This window comes from Pteronotus mesoamericanus, unplaced genomic scaffold (genome assembly GCF_021234165.1).
Source record: "Pteronotus mesoamericanus isolate MK-2021 breed Mesoamerican mustached bat unplaced genomic scaffold, CSHL_Meso_final contig_82, whole genome shotgun sequence".
Classification (NCBI taxonomy): Eukaryota; Metazoa; Chordata; class Mammalia; order Chiroptera; family Mormoopidae; genus Pteronotus; species Pteronotus mesoamericanus.
This window is the reverse complement of record NW_026555265.1, coordinates 18158897-18178462: the sequence shown is the minus strand read 5'-3', so window position 1 is coordinate 18178462 and position 19566 is coordinate 18158897. Positions and strand designations below refer to the sequence as shown.

At 35.9% G+C, this 19566-nt stretch overlaps 1 pseudogene; it reads right to left on the bottom strand.

Annotated features, from left to right (window-relative positions):
• Positions 1-1368: 1368 nt before the first annotated feature.
• LOC129079825 (RNA-binding motif protein, X-linked 2-like) lies at positions 1369-13213 on the bottom strand (annotated as a pseudogene).
• Positions 13214-19566: the final 6353 nt, after the last annotated feature.

The following is a 19566-nucleotide window of genomic DNA, read 5'->3' as shown; positions in this document are numbered from 1 at the left end:
CCAATTTTCTCCCATTGCTCTCCCCTGTCCCACCCCCTCCTACAGTCAATGCCCACTCTGTTGTCCATGTCTATGGGTCATTTACACTTGTTCCTTAACTAGGTCCTTCCCCTTCTTTCCTCCCTTAGCCTCCTCCCTCCACTCCTCTAGTCCCTGTCAGTTTGTTCCTTGTTGCCATGCCTCTGGTTCTATTATGCTCATTTGTTTTGTTCATTAGGTTCCTGTTATAAGTGAGATCATACGGTACTTGTCTTTCGCCACCTGACTTATTTCACTTAGCATAATGCTCTCCAGTTCCATCTATGCTGTTGCAAAGGGAAGGAGTTCCTCCTTTCTTCCTGCTCTGCAGTATTCCATTGTGTAAATGTACTATAGTTTTTTGATCCACTCATTTCCAGATAGGTACTTACACTGTTCCCAGCACTTGACTATTATAAATAATGCTGCTATACATATGGGGTGCATAGGTTCTTTAGAATTGGTGTTTCAGGATTCTTAGGGGTTTTTTTAATCCATCATAATGTGTCTCAACTGATACTACTTTGTGTAAGATGATTTTTTGACCTTTATCATTAGCTAAAATTACAGCAACAAAAACAAAAAACAAAAACAGTGCTACTGATACATACAATCATAAAGCATGAACAAGGTCTAGCACAAATAATGCTTTTTTATTACAAAATCTTTTATTACAAAATCATAATCATGTAATTCTGTAACATAATATCACCCTGTATGACATTTCAGGTGAAATGTTCAAATTAAAACTATAAGTTATTACACCCATATTATCGCCCTACCAACCACACTCAGGCAAGTGATACTTCTGCCAGACTCTGTATTTTACTGCTTACAAGAAAAACTATAAAAAATTCCCTCAATGCTGGCTTAAACATTTTCCACAGTAGCTTAAAACAATCAAAGACTATAGAGATCATCTAGTTGAGTGCTTCTAACTTTTTACACATTGTGTTACACACAACACTATGGAAGGGAGTTCCCATAGGGTGTACCACCACAGGACACTACTCTTAAAATCTTAGGCATCCAGTTCTCCAGGAGCGTATAAAAGGAACCATATGAATCCTGTAATGTAATTTTAACTGTTAAAAATTTTTGAATAGTTGTAGGGAAAAAAGTGTTCAAATTTTAAGGAAATTCTGCTCCAGATACTTTATTTACATAAGTTATCAAATTAATAACAAGTTCCAGCCAATAGCATTTTAAATGTCACATTTTATTTCAAAATATGAGGATGTGAACAGGACGCAGTCTTGGTCTGGCCTGTGGTCACTGGAATTTGAGAATGTACGTAGCTGCGTCTTCACATCTGCTAAAATAAGGCTCACCTTTAACCTCTGCTCCTATCTACATTCTTCTCCTCTTCTCTCCTCTTGCCTCTGATAAAGGTCTGTGCTCAAAACCTGGATTCCCCTCCCTCAGCCGGCTCTCCAGACACGTCCGCACCCGCAGCACCCGTCCTGGCCTCGGGGCAGCTGGGTTAGGTCTTCTGCCCTCTCCAGACTCCAACTTCACCTTGGCAAGTTTATTGGAGCCTGGAGTGTCCTTCCCTGTTTTAATCTGGCCTCCGGCTGGCAGGAACGATGGCTGCCCAGTCTGTCCCTCCTCGTCTTTTAACTGGTACAGCAGCCTTCTCTTTGGTTTTACTTTCTTTCTTTTTTTTTGTTTTCCTTGTTTATGGTGTTTGGAGAGTGCTTAATCTTCGGAGCCTTCAGATGAACTCGATGAGGGGGTCTGAGCCCCACGGCCCTTCTCCCAGGGCCCTTTGGTGGCGTCATCCACGTCCCCTGAAGCCTGAGGGGGCGGTAGTAGGCCACATGGTCCATTCGGATAGTTTATCCCTTTATCTTGATTCTGTTAAAATTGTCAACGGCCAAAACTGTACTCCCCTGGTCTTCATAGCGGACAAAGCAGAATCCCTAGGACTTCCCTGGTTTTCAATCTCGTACGAGATTAATGTTGACTCGCTCTCGTAGTACCGGGAGCATGCGCAGAGGGTGTCGCCTGCCCTCAGCTCACAGGACAGCCCTTCCAGGAGGATGCCGGTGCTGTCCTTGTACTCAGACTCTGCCGCGACGCTGTAGCCGCCACGGCCCTGGGGGCCTCCCATTCATTTAGCTCATTAACCACCTTCGCCCTGGTTAACGGGTTCACCTCCGAAAGCCGGCGTGCCCCCCAATGGCGCCCCTAGCGGCACAATGCCACTTCCGGTGGCCACAGAAGGGCAGTGCTTCCGGCATAGGCCTTCCGGTGCCCATCCCTGCCGGCCTTCTTCACAAGCTCTCAGCTGCCATTTAAGTTTCAACTTTTAGGGTACCGCACTCACTACACAGAAATGCTCAAACTGCCCGCTAGTGTGAAAGCTCCAATCTAGTGCAGTTTCAAAAGAGGATGACTAGGTTGAAACAAAGGTTTCTGCTAAGCAATAATGTCGCACCATAGAAGTTGTAACTGCTTTTATTTATTTTTTTTCTATACAATAAATCCTTCTGAGAACTTACAATGTGCTAGTTTCACTTGGTCCAGGTTAGGAGGAGTAAATACTTGATATGTTACAAGGCATGTACTTAGGGTTACTCAGTATCTAATCACTGTATTACCATTCTCCATAGAAAAGGAACCTATGGAACACAGAGAGATAGACATAAATCTATCTACATGTAAAGAAATTTATTATAAGGCATTAGTTCTTGTGATTACAGAAGCTGAAAAATCACAAATTCTGCAGTCGGTAAACTGAGAACCCCCAATAGCTAAAGGTGTCATTGACGGTGAAGTTCCAGGCTGACCACTGGTAGGTTCAAGACCCAAGAAGAGCCAATGTTTTAGTTCAAATTAAAGACCAGAAAAGACTTATCTTTCATCTCTAAGCAATCAGGCAAGAGGAGTTCTCTCTTACTGGAGGGAGAGTTAGCCTTTTTGTTCTATTCAGGCCTTCACCTGATTGGATGAGGCCCAACCACATTAGGGAGGGCAATGTGCTTTACTCAGTCTACCGTTTCGAATGTTATTCTCATTCAAAAAAAACCCCTCATGGATACACCCAAAATAGTGTTTGACCAAATATCTGGCACCATGTAGCCTAGTCAAGTTGATACATAAAATTAACCATTATACCTATTATGTTTCCAGATTGAATAAACCCCCCAAGCCAGTGAGAAGTCTGCTCTACCTTTTCATACTTGCTTTACTGATGTAGAAGGTGATCTTTTGCTCTCGAAAGCAGCAGTTCTCAGGGTGACTCCAATGCGTATTTGTGCTATATATCTTAAACAGGAAATGAATAATCAATACCTATAACATATGCAAAGGTTCAAGCAACTAGCTCTAGTGGCATTTTGTAGAGCCACAATTTGATTTGATCTCTCAAAATAAGCCAACCAATTTCTTTGAAACCACTGTTACTTGTATTATCCACAACTCTGTAAGAGCTGTGATTTTTCCCCCTCTCAAAGATGTAGTCACACTTGAAAGCTTCATGAAATAGTCACTTAGGTATAATGCTCATACTCAACTTAGTCGTATGGCCAATCCATTGGATTTGTAACTCAGAAAATAATTGCAGACTTGTCATCCTGCTTTTTCTTTTTTATTTCTATCATTATTGTTGGCACAGATGAAAAGACTCAGAAGTGGCACATATAGTTAGAGAAGTTGAATAAGACTTAGAAGCCCCTTTATGCCTCTAGCATATAAAATACACCATTATAATTGTCCAGTTTGACCCATAATTAAACATCATCTTAAAGGCAAAATCTATGTATTCTCTAGTGAATAAATGGGCATCTTTATTTATTTTACTTATAAAAGACGGACTAATGGCATATGCTTCAGAGAGAAGTTATCATGGATATAGCTGATTAAATATAACCTTATATATTGGGGAAGGGATTTGAAAATATGCAGCTATATCTACAAGCTTAAAAAATTTATCTCAAGTCTTTTCCATCACAAGCATTCAGGTTTTTCTACACCTTTGAGACCACACAGGAAGTAAGAGGTGGAAGTCAACAACTTTCAAAATTTCTGAAAGGCATGTACATGGAAGAATGTACAAAGAAAAATATTCTTTGCATCATTGATATTATTTATATTATCATCAACAACAATGCAAGTTACAAGTCTCATTGAAAAAAGTGATGGGAAAAATCTTTGAAAAGACTAACTACATAGGATGTGTAGCTATCCCTACAGAATTCCTCTTGCTATAAAAAGTCTACTTCCCCAAAATATCCACATTAGGAATAGTAGGCCCAGGGCCTAGGGCCCACAGTACTTTTAGAGCCCCATTAAATTATCTTAATTTTTTAAAATCAGAAGAAAATAATAAAGTTAATATCAAATAAACTTTTCAAAATATAATATTCTTTATGTCAATACAATTGTAAAACATAATTTTTTTTTTTTAGTGATAATGGTACTAATAAGGACAGAACTGCCTAGAACCCATAAAAGTTGTAATGTGGCCCTGCTCCCAAAGCTATGTTCACCTTGTATAGCCCTTCTTCCCTGGTCATAGCTGATTGAAATATGAATAAAAACTTGGCCTATGTCAGGCCTATCAGATTGTCTTGTATGAGTTCAGACTTGAGATTTTAAACTTATCAGTGAATATTTGTTAGTTTATGGGGACTTGTACCCTTGTAGGCTTTGGTGCAGTCATGTGTGTGAAAAAGTGAAAAGACTGTCAACAAAAGTAAAAAGGAGAGAGGGGGGATGATATAGCCTGTGAAAAAGAAGAATGAGACTTGGAGATGCTGCTTGAATTCCTGACACTCTATTGAAGTTCGGTTATATAAACTTCCCTAAATTCCTTGAGATGTCCCAGTATCCTTCCTTATATCTCATGATTTGGCTACACTATTTGAAATTATTTTCTGCTAATTTTAATTTAAGAGTACTATATAAGTTTGCTAGGGCTGTTCTAATAAAGTATCACAATCTGGGTGGTTTAAGCAACAGAAATATATTGTCTCACAGTTCTGGAGATTAGAAGTCTGGAATAACACTAACAGCATGGTTGGTTTCTTTTGAGGGAAAGATATGTTCTACACCTCTCTCTTTGGCTTGTCAATGGCTAGCTTCTCTCTATCTCTTCTTATTATCTTTCCTCAATGTGTGTCTCTGCCCAAATTTTCTCTTCTTAAGAGTTCAACAGTTTTATTGGATTAGGGCCCAAACAAATAAGTTCATTTTAACTTGATTACCTCTGTATAGACCTATCTCCAAATAAGGTTACATTCTGAGGTAAGTGGGTTTAGAACTGCAACATAAGCATTTGGGGGAAGACACAATTCAGCCTAACAAGCACCCAAACAAGAGAGTAAATGTAGATTATATTGTAGGCTGCCCATGGGTCATTGCCATTGCTATGTTTTGATATATTTCTTCTGTCTATTTAATTTTAATATTTAAAAGGCATTTTATGTGTTTCATCCTACTCTTAAACTTGGCTCCTATAAACTGAATGTTGCCCATAAATTACTTAAGGTCTTAAATTTCCAAAACATGATACACTATTAAATAATGCCAAAGGACAAAAACTCTAGAGTCAGACTATCTTGAGTTCAAAGCCTGTCTCTGACACTAAGATGCCACTGTAGGCAAGCTATTTCATCTCTTTATGCCTCAGTTTCTACAACTGTGAGGTAAAAATTGAAAGAGTACCTTACTCTTAGGGATGTTACAAAGATTCAGTTATTTGATGTATGTAAAGTGCTTGGCATAGACTGAGTGACAACTAAGGGCTTGCTGTTATTGTAGAGACTGAAACCTCACTTATACACTGGCCTTTCTTCATGACTTTTGCCCTTTAAAATGGTCATAAGCCAAATCTCAGCTGCTGGTTGCCTTCTTTGGGTAGTGTTAGGAGCACAGACTTACCTTGAGATCAGGTTGCCTCGATACAGTTCTGCCACTTCCTGCCCCAGGAACACAGAGTATATTACTTCTCTTTCCTCATCTGTAAAATGGAGATAATAATGAAACCTACCACAAAAAGTTTGTTGTCATAATTGAATAAGTTAATTTAAAGTTTTCAGTACATACCAAGTACATGCTTATATTAGTTATCATCATTATCATTCAATTAATTAACTAGGTAGCAATCTCTGACACTAACGAGAGCAACTAGTGACATAGCAATGACTCTGAAACTCATGGCCAGAAATCACTGGTGGACCCTAGAGAGTCTGGTGAATCTTCAAATATTCTATTTTCTTGGACTTTATAGTAATGGTAAAAACCCTAGTTTGAGTAGATTTGGCCTATACATAAACATCATTTAGTCTTCTTTTTTGGTTTGTTTCAAGTTTATTTTTCTAATATTATAAGGGCAATACTTGGAAAACATAAATCCTGAATTTGTCATTTTAGGGGTTTTTTAATCCTCACCTGAGGGTATATTCGTTGATTTTAGAGAGGGAAGAAGTGGGGGGCAGGGGGGAGCGAGGGAGAGAAAGAGAAAGAGACAGAGAAACAAGAAACATCGACCATGTTCCTCCCATAGGCATCTCAACCAGGAATCAAACCCATCTTTTTGATGGCTGGGACAATGTTCCAACCAACTGAGCCATCCAGCCAGGTCTGTCATTTTAGTTTTAAGTTAAAGGACAGATATAACCTTCATGCAAAATATGTATAACCACATGTCATGCAATTAAATATTTCTGGAACATTGTTCCCAAAGTGGAGAAAATGATGTACAAAACATTTATTGATGTTTATACAGTATATAAAAGTATTTGAAATTTGTAGATCTTCCTTTGGAAAAGAAAATCTAATTTTTTTATTAATTATAAAAAAACTAATTTCCCTAAAGTAGAGAAATCAATAAAATTTATAGATATTTGGTAACAATTTGATAATCACTTTCTTCAAAGTCTGTATATATGTGACATAAAGAAAACAACAATTAAATGGAAAATATAACCAATATCTTATTTTATTTCCATTTCAGAGCAAGCAAACTGACAATGCAATATTACTTTGCAGATAGTACAGTGCAAGCAAGAAATTTAGTCACACCTCTGATAAAATAGATCACTTCGGAATTCTATACTTGTAAAATTGGGGAAGTCCAACACATAGAAGTACAACATTTCCCATAAAGGTGCTAATTACTGCACAGTATCCATAACCTGTAGAGCACTGAGATTAATTCAAACAAAAATAACAGATGGCGTTTCAGGAAAACAAGCTTTGGTGTTGCCTTTTTTTTTCTTTTTATATGCAACTGTTAGAGAAAACCATGTTGAAAGTTCACTAAGACTTAATTATGCATTATTTTCTATCCTGCATTCTGCATATTTCCTTTCAATTAAAATATATCTAAATTAATTTTAGCTTAAAAAAGAAAGACTATTATCTTAATTAATATTACATTGAAAAACATTCTATTTTATTTTGGAAAAAGTTTCACTCATTGATAAGATAAAAGAATAAGCTTTTCAAATGTAAGCTATATCTTAGATCATGATTTATTACTTTATACTATATTTCTTTTGGAAGATGACCATTTTGGGGGAATTCATATTAGAGCAAATGGAAATGCTGCCTGAAGCTTGAAACAAGTGGCATCTTCCTACATCAATTTGTATTATATTTTGTTACCAAGCAAACAAAATTTGGGCAAATTTACAAAAATACTTGAGAAACTTTCAGGGAGAAAAACAGATAGAGGATCTTTCAAGGGGCTGGCATGATAATTTATAACAATCTAGTTAAACTTAAAATATGTTCCTCTTGAGTGTGACAACTTTACATACTGAGTTTTGCAAAACCTGCTGACTCGGCTTTGTGGTTTTTAGTCCCTTCCCTCAGATGATAGAGTAGACCATTTTTCAACATACTATCTAAGTGGCTGTTGTCATCTGTAACAGTACTAAGTGGTCCCCTTCCTGATCTAAATCTCAGCTCGACAGCTACCACCATCACACAGCCCTGGGCATCTGTCTTTTTATATTTACTCTTCGACTGCCAGTTTTTCTCCTCCACTTCAGTGAATATTCACTTACGCCAACCAGCAGAACTGGAAATCAGTTTATTAGTGACTGAATTAAATAGCTCAATCCTTAATTTTGGAAAAAAAGATGGAAGTCAAATTTTACTGTACAATATATGGAACCTAATACATAGCCCACCAAAGTAGGATGGCCTGCCTACACTGCAAGAGTATTGTTTGTATTAGCCACTACTGCCTAACTTTTCATTCAGAGAGCTTCCCCATCCTCCCAATAAAATAGCTGTATTCATTTTAATAATCAGTACCTTCCAGTACAAACTGTATGAATTACTTTCCTGAATTTTACTACTGTATAGCCAGTAATAGAGAAGATATTCTATTCTGATTTACTGCAACATGATCAATTTCAAAAAAAAAAAAAAATTATCAGGGATTGTTGTTCTTAAAAGCCCAGTACACAAACCTAGTGATATCTCTCTGGATTGATTCAGATTTGATCCTAGTAGAAAATTATCTGTCTAGATTCTCCCTTGACTTACTATTCTGAGTCTACTAAAAATAATTCATGGTCACATACACTCTGGTATCACCATCAGGACTCCATTATAAGTGAGTTGATATCTTTCTTGGTCATTTGGACAGAGTCTAAAGCAGTATAAAATTAAATGATCTTTATGTTGGTAATGTCATGTTACACAGAAGTGTATAACATAAGATCTAATGCAAGTATACAAAGATTTCACTAGTAGTGACCACCCCTTCCTTGATATTATCCTTAGAACCTTACCAATAAGCTTAAGAATTAGTTTATTTCTCATATCAGAATATATGGGGTCAGAGTTTGGCTCATGGGATCAGACTAAAGATGAAATTTTCACTAAACCATGAACTCTATATTTGGCATAAGAAACGACATTTTTCTAAAATGAATCACATCCTGAAAGCCATTGGTCCACTCACTGCACATAAGTATAAATCCTGGCTGAATGTAGATTTATGTTTTCAGTTTGGCCTTCCTTTTCATTACTAGAGAGTTTTAATTTCTTTTCATTACTTGGAATTTTCTCATTTTCTTTTCCTACTTTCAACGTTCTGCTTATATTACACACCTGTATTTGTCTTTGATAATGGAGAAAAGGACTCATCACTTTCGATGCTCACTTGACATACCTTCATTATCTTGTGAATATCTTCACCAAAATATATTAAAATGTCACTAGAGAAAAATGAATGCATATAGAATGTATGAATATTGCTGGGCTAGATCTATATCTCTATCTCATTAGTCAGCATGCAGCCTCCTGGCTGAATGCCTACATTTCAAACCCAGTAAAAAGAAAACAACAAATAGATTTGAGAACACCAGGTACAAACAGAAAGGGTCCTTTCTATGATTGCATTAATGTTCTATCAGATATTTATCAATTTGTGTCTTTTTATAGTAAATTTTTTGCATCAAAGTCAAGTAAATTTCATTTGTTCCTTCACTCCACAGATATTTATTATATACCTTCTATGTGCCAGTAGCTACTATAGGAACTGGGAACAAAGAATGAACAAAACCATAAAGTCCCTACTTGCATAAAGTCTACATTTTAGTGCAAGGTGAGAGGCATAAACAAATAAATACACAGTATGTCAAATGAGTGGTAAGAACTAAAAAAAAAAAAAAAATTAGTAAGGGACATGAGAGCTAGACTGTGTCCTGGGGACAATTAGGATGTTATTTTATCTAGGTGATATTTGAGTTGAGACTTAAAGGAAAATAAAGAAGCAAGTCACATGCATATCTGGGAAACAGCATCCTGGAAGCAGATGGAATGTAAAATAAAGTCCTTTATAATATAAACAGAACAGTACTGACTTAGAGGAAATGTCCTTTCCCAAATAATGAGCAGGTCAGAATGACAAATCCTTTGAAATGTTGTATACCATTTTATTTTTTTAGAAATTTTTGCTGAAGTCCTGTGAATATATTGTTCACTTAACCCTTACTCATACTTTCTAAACTCTTACAAAGTTTGTATTACAAAATCAATGATTCTAAATTAAACTTCAGCTCTTTTAGGCTGTTTTTCATTTTTTAATCAATGGAGGGTAAGTTATTAAGGTTTTATTGTACTGTATTGAGGTTTGGTTACTGCTAAGAAAATGTTCTGCAAGTTTTTGGACTGTGGGAGTAAAGGGAGCACAAGAAGTATGACCAGATGTGCTCCTTCGTATTTAAGAGCTTAGATTTTAAGTGACATTTGTATATTTTTAGTGTAGACTGCTGCTGTTTGTAGTAGTATGAATGTTTTCTATAACAAGATACAAATACAAATTCTTATTCTCACAGGCAGCCTGATAAATGTATTTGGATGTCTGACCATAAGCAAGAGGAAAAGAGTACTTACCAAGTGGAGCAGAGGACCAAATGAATAGAGTGCAAGTTATTTTATTCTTTGAGAGGAATGAAATGCCTCCTATTTTTTTTTCCCTTTGGTGTCTGTACCCATTAAATGGTTCAATTAACATTTGGCATTTAGACAATAAACATTATACCCCTTTCTTCTCCAACCATAAGACCAGCAAAAAGATGAGGGAAAAAGCAGATTTCTAGGGGTTCAAACTGATAGAGTGCAAATGAGAGATGGCATTTTCATCACTGGATTTAAGCTGCCTTTAACCTGATAAAGTCTTAACTTCAACATTGATTTTTCTCTAAAAATAACATATTTGGAGGAACAGCAGGTAAATGTACACACTATAGAAATAATTGAGGATGCTGATTCCCTAAGGTTTGTCCCGAGACTAAGAAACATTGACCAAGAAGAAAAGGAAAATTACCATTTAAAATAATGTGAGCAGTTTGAAATTTTATATTTGTTTTATTCTCAGTACCTTATGTAAAGAGCTTAGTAGTCACTCTTTGTCATTTATCTTCTCAATATCTGCATATATAAAATAGTAAAGAGAAAAATAATCATTTTTAGTGACTGAAACATAGAGGGTTCAGATAAAATTTTAAAGAGCTAAGTGGATTATAGAAGCAATTAAGCAAATAATTTATACAAAAATTCATAGATGTGTTTATTGAGAGTAAACATTGTTTTGTTAAGCTTTAGGCATTTATATTTCAGATAATCACCTTGATTCCTTCTTTACTTTTCACGGAGACACACAGATTGAGTAATCTGTGTAACATATATTATCTATATGCTGCTTTCAGTACCATCATCCATTTAATCAACATTTACGCTTAGTTGACTTTTCTTAATTAAAAAAGGAAGATTAACTTAGCCATTAATTTATGATCTAAAAGTATAAGCTTCCATCTTGCCAAACAAATAACTAGCACTTGCAAATGACTGTGATTCCACTTCACTGATTTTTAGTGACAACAAAATCAGTGACTTTAAAAAGGATAACATGGTACTAATATAGTATAAAAATTTATCAGAAAATATTAAATAAAAAATAGAATATACTATTGCTTCTCTGCTTTCATTAAAACTATGTTAAAAGTAAGACAATAAATGAATGGAAACAAAGAAAATATAATGAGTTATTTCACTGTCATCATGAGTAGTTAGGTTCAACCATATTTAGATTTCAACTGCAATTTCCTCAATGCCTACTATGTACTAAGGATTATGCCAAGTTCATTCATCTTTCTTTATCTCATTCTCTCTCATCAATCCCATAATGGTATTATTATCCTCATTTTACATAAGCAAAAAAAAAGTTTCAAAGAAGAGACTTTAGATTATACAACTTTCTAGAAACTCAATGTAAACCAGGATTTCTGATGACTTCATGTATTTCCTATGACACATAATGGTTTTGATATAGTGGGCTGTTAGACTGACATGAAGACTAGAAATGCTAGGCCAGATACGGAAGGTCACCAGGGTGGAAAGCCCCAGGTGCCTAGAAACAGGCAAAACTAGGGTGGGACCTTACCCCAAGGGTGACATTTCCTCCCCTAGCATATCGCTGGTCATGTGGTTTAGATCCCTGATCTTTCATATTGCTGGTCATAAATTTCAGATTCTCCCCTGACCTTTCCCCCCCTGTCACGCTGCTAGTCACATGATAAACACCCCTAGAGAAGGAACAAGGGGGCCAGAGAATAACCTCATATGACTCACACACAAGCCCATGCAGGGTCATTCCCTTAAGCATTAATCATTAGAGGTAACACCTAGGCCTCATGTGGGATTCAGCTCCAGGACAAGGAAAGCAGCAAGGCTGGGAGACGGGATGCCATGGCTGACACCAGGACCAGCTGCGATGACTAATGACCCCCTGTCCTGATTCCAACCAATCAGTGGTGACCAGGACCCTGAAAGGACACACCAGGAAAGATGATGAATATTCTATTCAGATCCTCCCCTGAGACCTCCAGGATAAAGGACTTAGTAACTCCCTTTCTCTCTTTCTCCCCCACCCACAAGTGTATTTTCTTTGTATTTCTTCCTCCAAAACTTCAAGGACCCTTCTTTTGCCTTTGTACTTGTTTCTTCTACCTCTATGACTTTCTAAATAAATTTTTGCTTGTATTCTATTTCCTCAACCCTGATTTTTTTTTTTTCCATCCTAACTCAAGAACTGAGGTTACTGAACCAAGGTCTAACATCTGGTGCCTTTTTCTGTTAACAATTTGTTTATGTAATCGACGTCCAAAGCTGTAGAGGATTTTTATAAGAGTTTATTTGAGCCAAACTGACTACAACTGCCAGGAAGATCTCCAATGCTCTAGAGAATGACAGTTTTGCAGTTTTTTTTTTTAATAGGAGGGAACATAAGGAAGATGACATGAAGGTGGGAGAATGCAAAGCAAGGATTGGATTAAAAAACAGTTTACAAAATTATGTGCTCTCTTGAGGGTGCTGCTTCTGAGATACCTGAAAAAAGAGACATTTCAAAGGTATGTTAAACCTAGATGCGCAGAAACAATAAACAGAGCTCATTAAAGCAAAGAAAATCCTTTTCCTAAACAAGTTGTATGCCTAGGGTATGTTACCTGCCCAGTTAGGAATTTATGATCAGATCACCTTGTGAGGTTACTTTCTGTTAGATTGCAGTGCCCCTTTTTCATCCACAGTTTAAAAATAATAAATATATTTTTAAAACATAAGTATTTCAACTATCCAGTAGATTAAAATATACACAAGATATGCCATATTTAATATTCCAGGCCTCACCGTCATTAGGTAAGAGGCTTCCAGGAATTATGTCCTCCATTATGGAATAGGGCAATCATGGAAGTCCAAGTGGGTTGTAGTTGCAATGAGATTGTGGTAAAGACATCCAGAACACACCATTATGAAGAATATTTTTGGAACGCCCTTATCTACCTAAAAGCAGAGCCTCCCCAAATAATTCAACTGTCATAAATCTCTTCTTCTGGCAAGTGTTACGACCATGAAGAAGATGGAAAAAGACCACTTGCACCTGCATAGACATTGTCCCAAACTTTATCTCCTGTTTGTTCCTCTAAAAACCCTTTTATTTTCCTGGAAGAAACCATTATTTCCTTCCCAGAAGCCTTTTCTTCACCCTTCCTTTCCTATTTTAAGTTAGATATATAGGCCCCTAACTTTAGACACTTAGTGAGACACACTTCTTTTGTTTGTTCCATATCCATGTGAATAAATTTAGTGGGTTATTTTCCCTTGCCAATCTGTCCTTTGTCAGTTTAATTCATTCATAGATTCCAGTCATTTAACCTACATGGGTGGAGAAAAATTTTTTCTTCCCTGACACTTCGGTGTTGAGGACGGAGTTTCTGAGACTCCTAGGTCACTCGGGAAGCTGCCACTGAGATCCCAAGAACTCTGACCAACCAAGCAAAGGTGAATTTCCTTATCCATCAGATTCTTGGATCTCTATGCAAGGGTCTGGTGGAGCAAGCACAGTAAGAGTCTCTTCTGTCTTTTCTTTCCACGATATAGATTAGCAGGAAACACTTGAAGGAACCAGCTCTTCGAGCATTGTGACTGGTGGTTTGAGTATGCTTGTTATGGATCCTTTCCCTCTCAGTGTTCACCAGTGTGTCCTGTTTGTCTTGTTTTGTGTCCTGAGAGCTTGGCTTGGGCCCAGTGACAGCATTTTCTTTGTTTTTGTTTTTGTTTTTTTACCTCCTGGGTCTGTGATCAGCAGTGGCCAACCATCAGGTTGGGGGTAAAGAACCTAAGAATTTATAGTTGAATAGACAGAAATGTGGGTAACCTGAGCATTCTGTTTGCAGTTGGCATCCCATGCAGATCATTTTCAGCTTTCAAAGAGTTCATCCAGTCTCTTTCTTGCTCTTTGGCTACCTTGAGGAGTTGCTTTGGACCACGGGAGCTACAACTTTTATATTCTTTGGGGATACCACCTCTTATGTCCATGGTTAAGTCATAAAAAGGTTTCTTGATGTTGAGTTACATTTGTGAAACAGTTCTGCCTTTGGCAATCCTAAATCATTAATGTCTTGTTGATATATCCTTTGATTTGGAAATGCTTTCATATACAAAAAGAATTTTAGAAAGCTCTCATCCAAAACAAATTTCCTATAGGTACCTATAGGATCAAATTGAAAGGACAATGGTGTTGTGTCTAGCTTAAAATACTCACTTGACAAAATTAAAGAGCAGAAAGCAGAATTTTTAAAAAATTTCAATATAAAACCCAGGACAAACCCTCTCAACCACAATTGTGGTGTAATCATGCAATAAACCAGATGACACCTGAAAAATTTCCTCTTCACCAAGATAAAAAAGTGGTCAGACCCTCTGCCACACCCTCTTATAAATGATCAGAAGTTGACCCAGTTGGAGGCCAATATTCAGGGCCTGATAATAGCTATTTTGCAAGTCTTCCCCACAAAAGGTTAATTGGGCTAAAGTGGAACTATGTACTCAAAAGGAGAAAATATACTTTATAGGCTTTGTTAAACAATTTATGCAAATATTCCAAAAGCACACAGCTCTAAATCCAAGAGCCTCAGACCACAGAAATCTTTTGATTCCTGCCTTAGATGGAAATTGTTCTGTTAAAAAAAAAAAATAAACAAATTGAAAATAATGTGGTTGAATGGGTAGATCAGCTCTTAGTGTTATCATTGAAGCTGATACCAAGTCTTTGAAAACAGCTTGCAAGAAAGCAACAAAAAGTAGTAATTAAAATTAATAATTCTCACCTTACAAACTGAGACTTTACAGAAATAGAAGTATAACTCTAGGAGTAACAAAGCCCACCCATTTTTCTTAGCAACCACAAAGTCTTTCCCATTCATATCAAGACACTTGAAGCTATTGCAAAAACCTAGGACCTTGGAAAAAAGACTTTCTCTTAATAAAAAGGAAAATGGCAATTTCCATAGACCTGAGACATTTCTTTCCAGCTCCTCTGAGCTTTCCTTTTAAACTAGGTCTCAATCTAAGCCTATGAAAAATGCATATCTCACCTATAAGTGTACTTTATTCAACAAAATAAACTAATGAACAAAATAAATCACAGGCATGGAAACATGGAGCAGACTGAAAGTGACCAAAGGCAATGGTGGAAAGGAGGAGAAGGGACTAGACAAAGAACATGTATGAATGACCCATGGACATGGACAGTGGAGTGGGAATTGACTGTGGGAGCGGGGGGTGGGGGAGGGATGGATGGAGGGGGTAAAGGGGGAAAAATTGAGACAACTGTAATAGAATAAACATGATTTAAATTTTTTTTAAAAAAATGACAACCAACACAATAAAAATAAATTAATTAATTTTTAAAAAATTATTAGGGGAAGTAAAAAAAAAAAACCAAACAACTGCAGACTCCCAGCGCAAATGATTTTTTCTTCTTTTCCCAATGTCTGTTAAAAATAAATCACTGCTTATAAATTAACTATTTTTAAAACTCTCAGGAATATAGAAATTAACCCAAATGTTTTTCAAGTTCATGTAGTTTGGAAAAATCTTTGGTAGCTAAGATAAGATTGGTAGTATTGGTTTATAAAGATGTTTTGTCTCAGAGTTGTCAACTCTAAATATAAATGTAGACATACAATTTTTACTCTACCCGGGTTTATTAGCCAAGTAATCTTACAATATATTTATTTGATATTTAAGATTATAAAACTTATAGATTTGATCTCAATCAAATTGAGTCATTGTTGTGACAGACTTTATTTCAACAATAATTGTGTTTTATAACATATCTGCTTAGAAGTAGTTTCTGAAACCTTAAAGTTATACTCAATTAAATGGTAGCTACTCATTGAATATCTACAATATTTCTAAATAAGGTAAAATACTGAAACATTAATTGTTAAACATAAATTTTTTACTTTTGGCTTTTTACTTTTATAAGAATTTTATAAAGACATTTGGATTTGTTCTTTGTTGGTGAATATGTTCTTTTAGCCACATTAAGAAATTGTACTAGAAAGAAACTTAAGTGTCTAAAAAATATAAAATGGTATATATACATAAACTTGCTAATCTACTACAGAATACTGATTTATATTAGTTCACATTGTATATTTCTTCTTTTTCTCTGGAAACTAAGATTACTAAGGATTAAGAATTGTAATTAATATATGTAAAAGAAACTACTAGAAATAATTAAGAGTGAGTGAAGAAAAAAAACTCTAAGCAAAGTATGCAAAAAAATCAAGGAAGTTTTTACTAAGAAAAAAAGGAGAGCAAATTGTGCTAACGTAATTGTATAGAGGTAGTTTAAAGGTCATTCCAGATGAGAAAGATGAAGAAAAATACCTGAATGGATATAGAAAGCAATAAAGCTTTGGCAGAAAAGAAATGCATAGAGAAAAAATGAGAGAGAGTGTTATCCCATGTGTTCAAACTGGCTAAGATTGAATGGTTTCATTATAAGGTTCTAAAATAAGTTTTAACATCAATAGTGTAACAATCAAATTAATTTTTTTCCTGTTAAAAGAGCAAAGTTTTCTTGGATTATTGGCTCTTTTTTCCTTTTTTTTTAAATTAATCCTCACCTGAGGATATTGTTACTAAACAGAGATGGGGTCCTTCTGCCTGATGCCCACATGCAAATTTTGGAGGCAGAGGTTTGGTGGAAAAAGAAAGGAGTCTTTTATTCAAAAGCTACTCAATTTTGGAAGAGTGGCAGACTTTTGCCTTAGAATTTGTCCTCTTTAGAACACCCAAAGAACAACCCCTTCACCATTTGCCAGCCCAGTTCATGGCTGCATCTAGAGTTTGTTTTTTCATTTAAAGATACTGTCCTTTGGGGAACCACAGGTGGCCACTGCATGATTATTTAAGTGGATTCCTGAGGAAAAGAAAAAGGACTGTGAGTCTTTTCCCTTCCTTTTTAAAAATTTTCTGGCCCATAATTTCACGTGCTTTGGAAGCATCCAGCTTCCAAGCCAATTACATCATTTTTCAGGCTAGACTGGCAGGTCTGCACTTGCCTCTGCCCTGTCTTTTTTTTTGAAATATCATGTTACCCCCTGTATTTATTTTATCACTTTGGTTGACAAGATAACTAAGTATAGTTTCATAGAGATCTGTGATCCTATTAAATCAAGTGTTCAAACCTTTTGACATTTTTTACTGCTTTCCAAAATCAAGTTCTAAACAAAGTCTTCTTGACATTACACTAACTTTGAGATTTGAAGAGGGCCCCTAGAAGAATTTGTTTTCAAAAAAAGTTGTTCTTTCACCTTGTAAAAACATAGACATTAAACTAATTATGTTTACTTAATATGCTAAATTACACGTGAGGCCTTGTCAAATAAGTAGAGATACTTAATCTTCTTACGTTATATTTATATGTACATATGTTATTAATATAAGTATTTCAGGAATTATATAATGTTCTCAGACATTTGACAGTGCCCTTGCTGTCCATGATATGTCTTGGTATAATATTATCAATCATAATTTCATTTATTAACTTAAAATGTTGTATGTGACAAAGACAACCAAATTCCTTTTTCAATTGCATTATAATGAAATTTCATCAAATTTTTAACCATGGAATTTTAACCTTTTTGTCAATCACAGTTATTTTTCTCTCTGATGCTTGTCTAACAGCTCTTGCTTGGTCTTCAAGAAAAAGGATTGTCTCAGACACTCATGAACAGGACTATGACAGGTACAAGCTTCTGATAGCATTGCTGAAATAATACACTGGACTGAATAAGGATTTCTACAACTAATGGAGAAACTGATGAGTTCATAAAACCAATAACCCCAGATCAATCAGAACAAAAATTAATTATGTGGGACAATTGAACTGATTAAAAGTAATAATAATTTTTATGAGTTTTGTCAGAATGTTGTTGGGTCTTTAATGTTCTATTTCCTTGATATATTGAACCCCTTTCTCTGTCAGCTACTTATATGGTACAAAACAATTCAGTAGGTTATATCTTTCTAAACAAAAATGAAACACCTTTTTCTTGTTACCTGATCCTTCAAGAATTCAGAAGTTGTTATTGAGAATTCTTATTTTCATGGTAATATAGTTATTTACATAAGTTCGTTAAGAACCTATTCTTCCTCTAACAGGGCATAATTGGAAACACTGGTTATATTACCAGAGCTTTGACTGGCCTGTTATGTTTGAGAAGGATGTGCATAGAATCAGATATAGCCAGACAGTTTTAAGGAAGTAAGATTTATTTTGTGGAGCCCATGCTCACAATGCCCTCTTGTGATAAATGGCCTTGTGCCAGGCTTACAGGGTTCCACAGCTTACACATGAGTATAAAGGGTCATTTCCTCACCGGGTTAAGAAACTTGGAGTATTTTTGGGGGACCTCAAGAAGAAGAAAAAATTTCACCCAAATCTACAGGTACTACAAATGATGTCAGATGGCAAATTCCTGGCTTGGCTTTCTATCCTCAAAAAGCCTTTAAAAATCCAATCTGAGATTTCTTGTAAAAATTTCAGCAAAGCAAACTTCAAAAGGTCTACGTGGTCAATTACCATTATTTCTGTACCTATGTAAATGGGCAAAATTTAGTGAGACTAGAATTATTTTGCAAACAAGAGTTTTCAATGGCAATCTATAACTTACCCTTTTGGGTTTATTATATTCTATTTCTGTTCATTAACTTTGAGCTATTTTTACCTCTTTGTAAACTAGATCCTGCCATTTTGTGCATTTTGTCAGTAATTAGTGTTTTTAATTTTTCTCCCCAACCTCCTGGTGTGGCATCACTGAGGACTCAAACTACCATTCCCCCAAAGCTCTCTAAGCTAAAGCTAGACGACTTAATATAATGACAAGGCATTTATCACCATAACAGTTTGGGCCACTCAGAAAGTTTACTAGAACGCCAACATTTTCCATGCTCTGTTCTAGGAAATAAACATGACTATAACATTGCTACTACCACTCTCACTCTACCATCTAAAGACACTTTAAATGAACTTTAAAAAAATCACTGCATTTATAGTTTATTCCAACCATTAACCTTTATTTTTCTTTGTTTTCATAGGAATGTTCCTCATTAAATGTCTGATTGCCTGCACCGTACAAAGGACTAACTTCAGCAGGTACCCAGCCCCTACCTCCACCACTGCTTCTGGAAATGAGACACAGTTGTTTAACTGGACTGACCCATTCC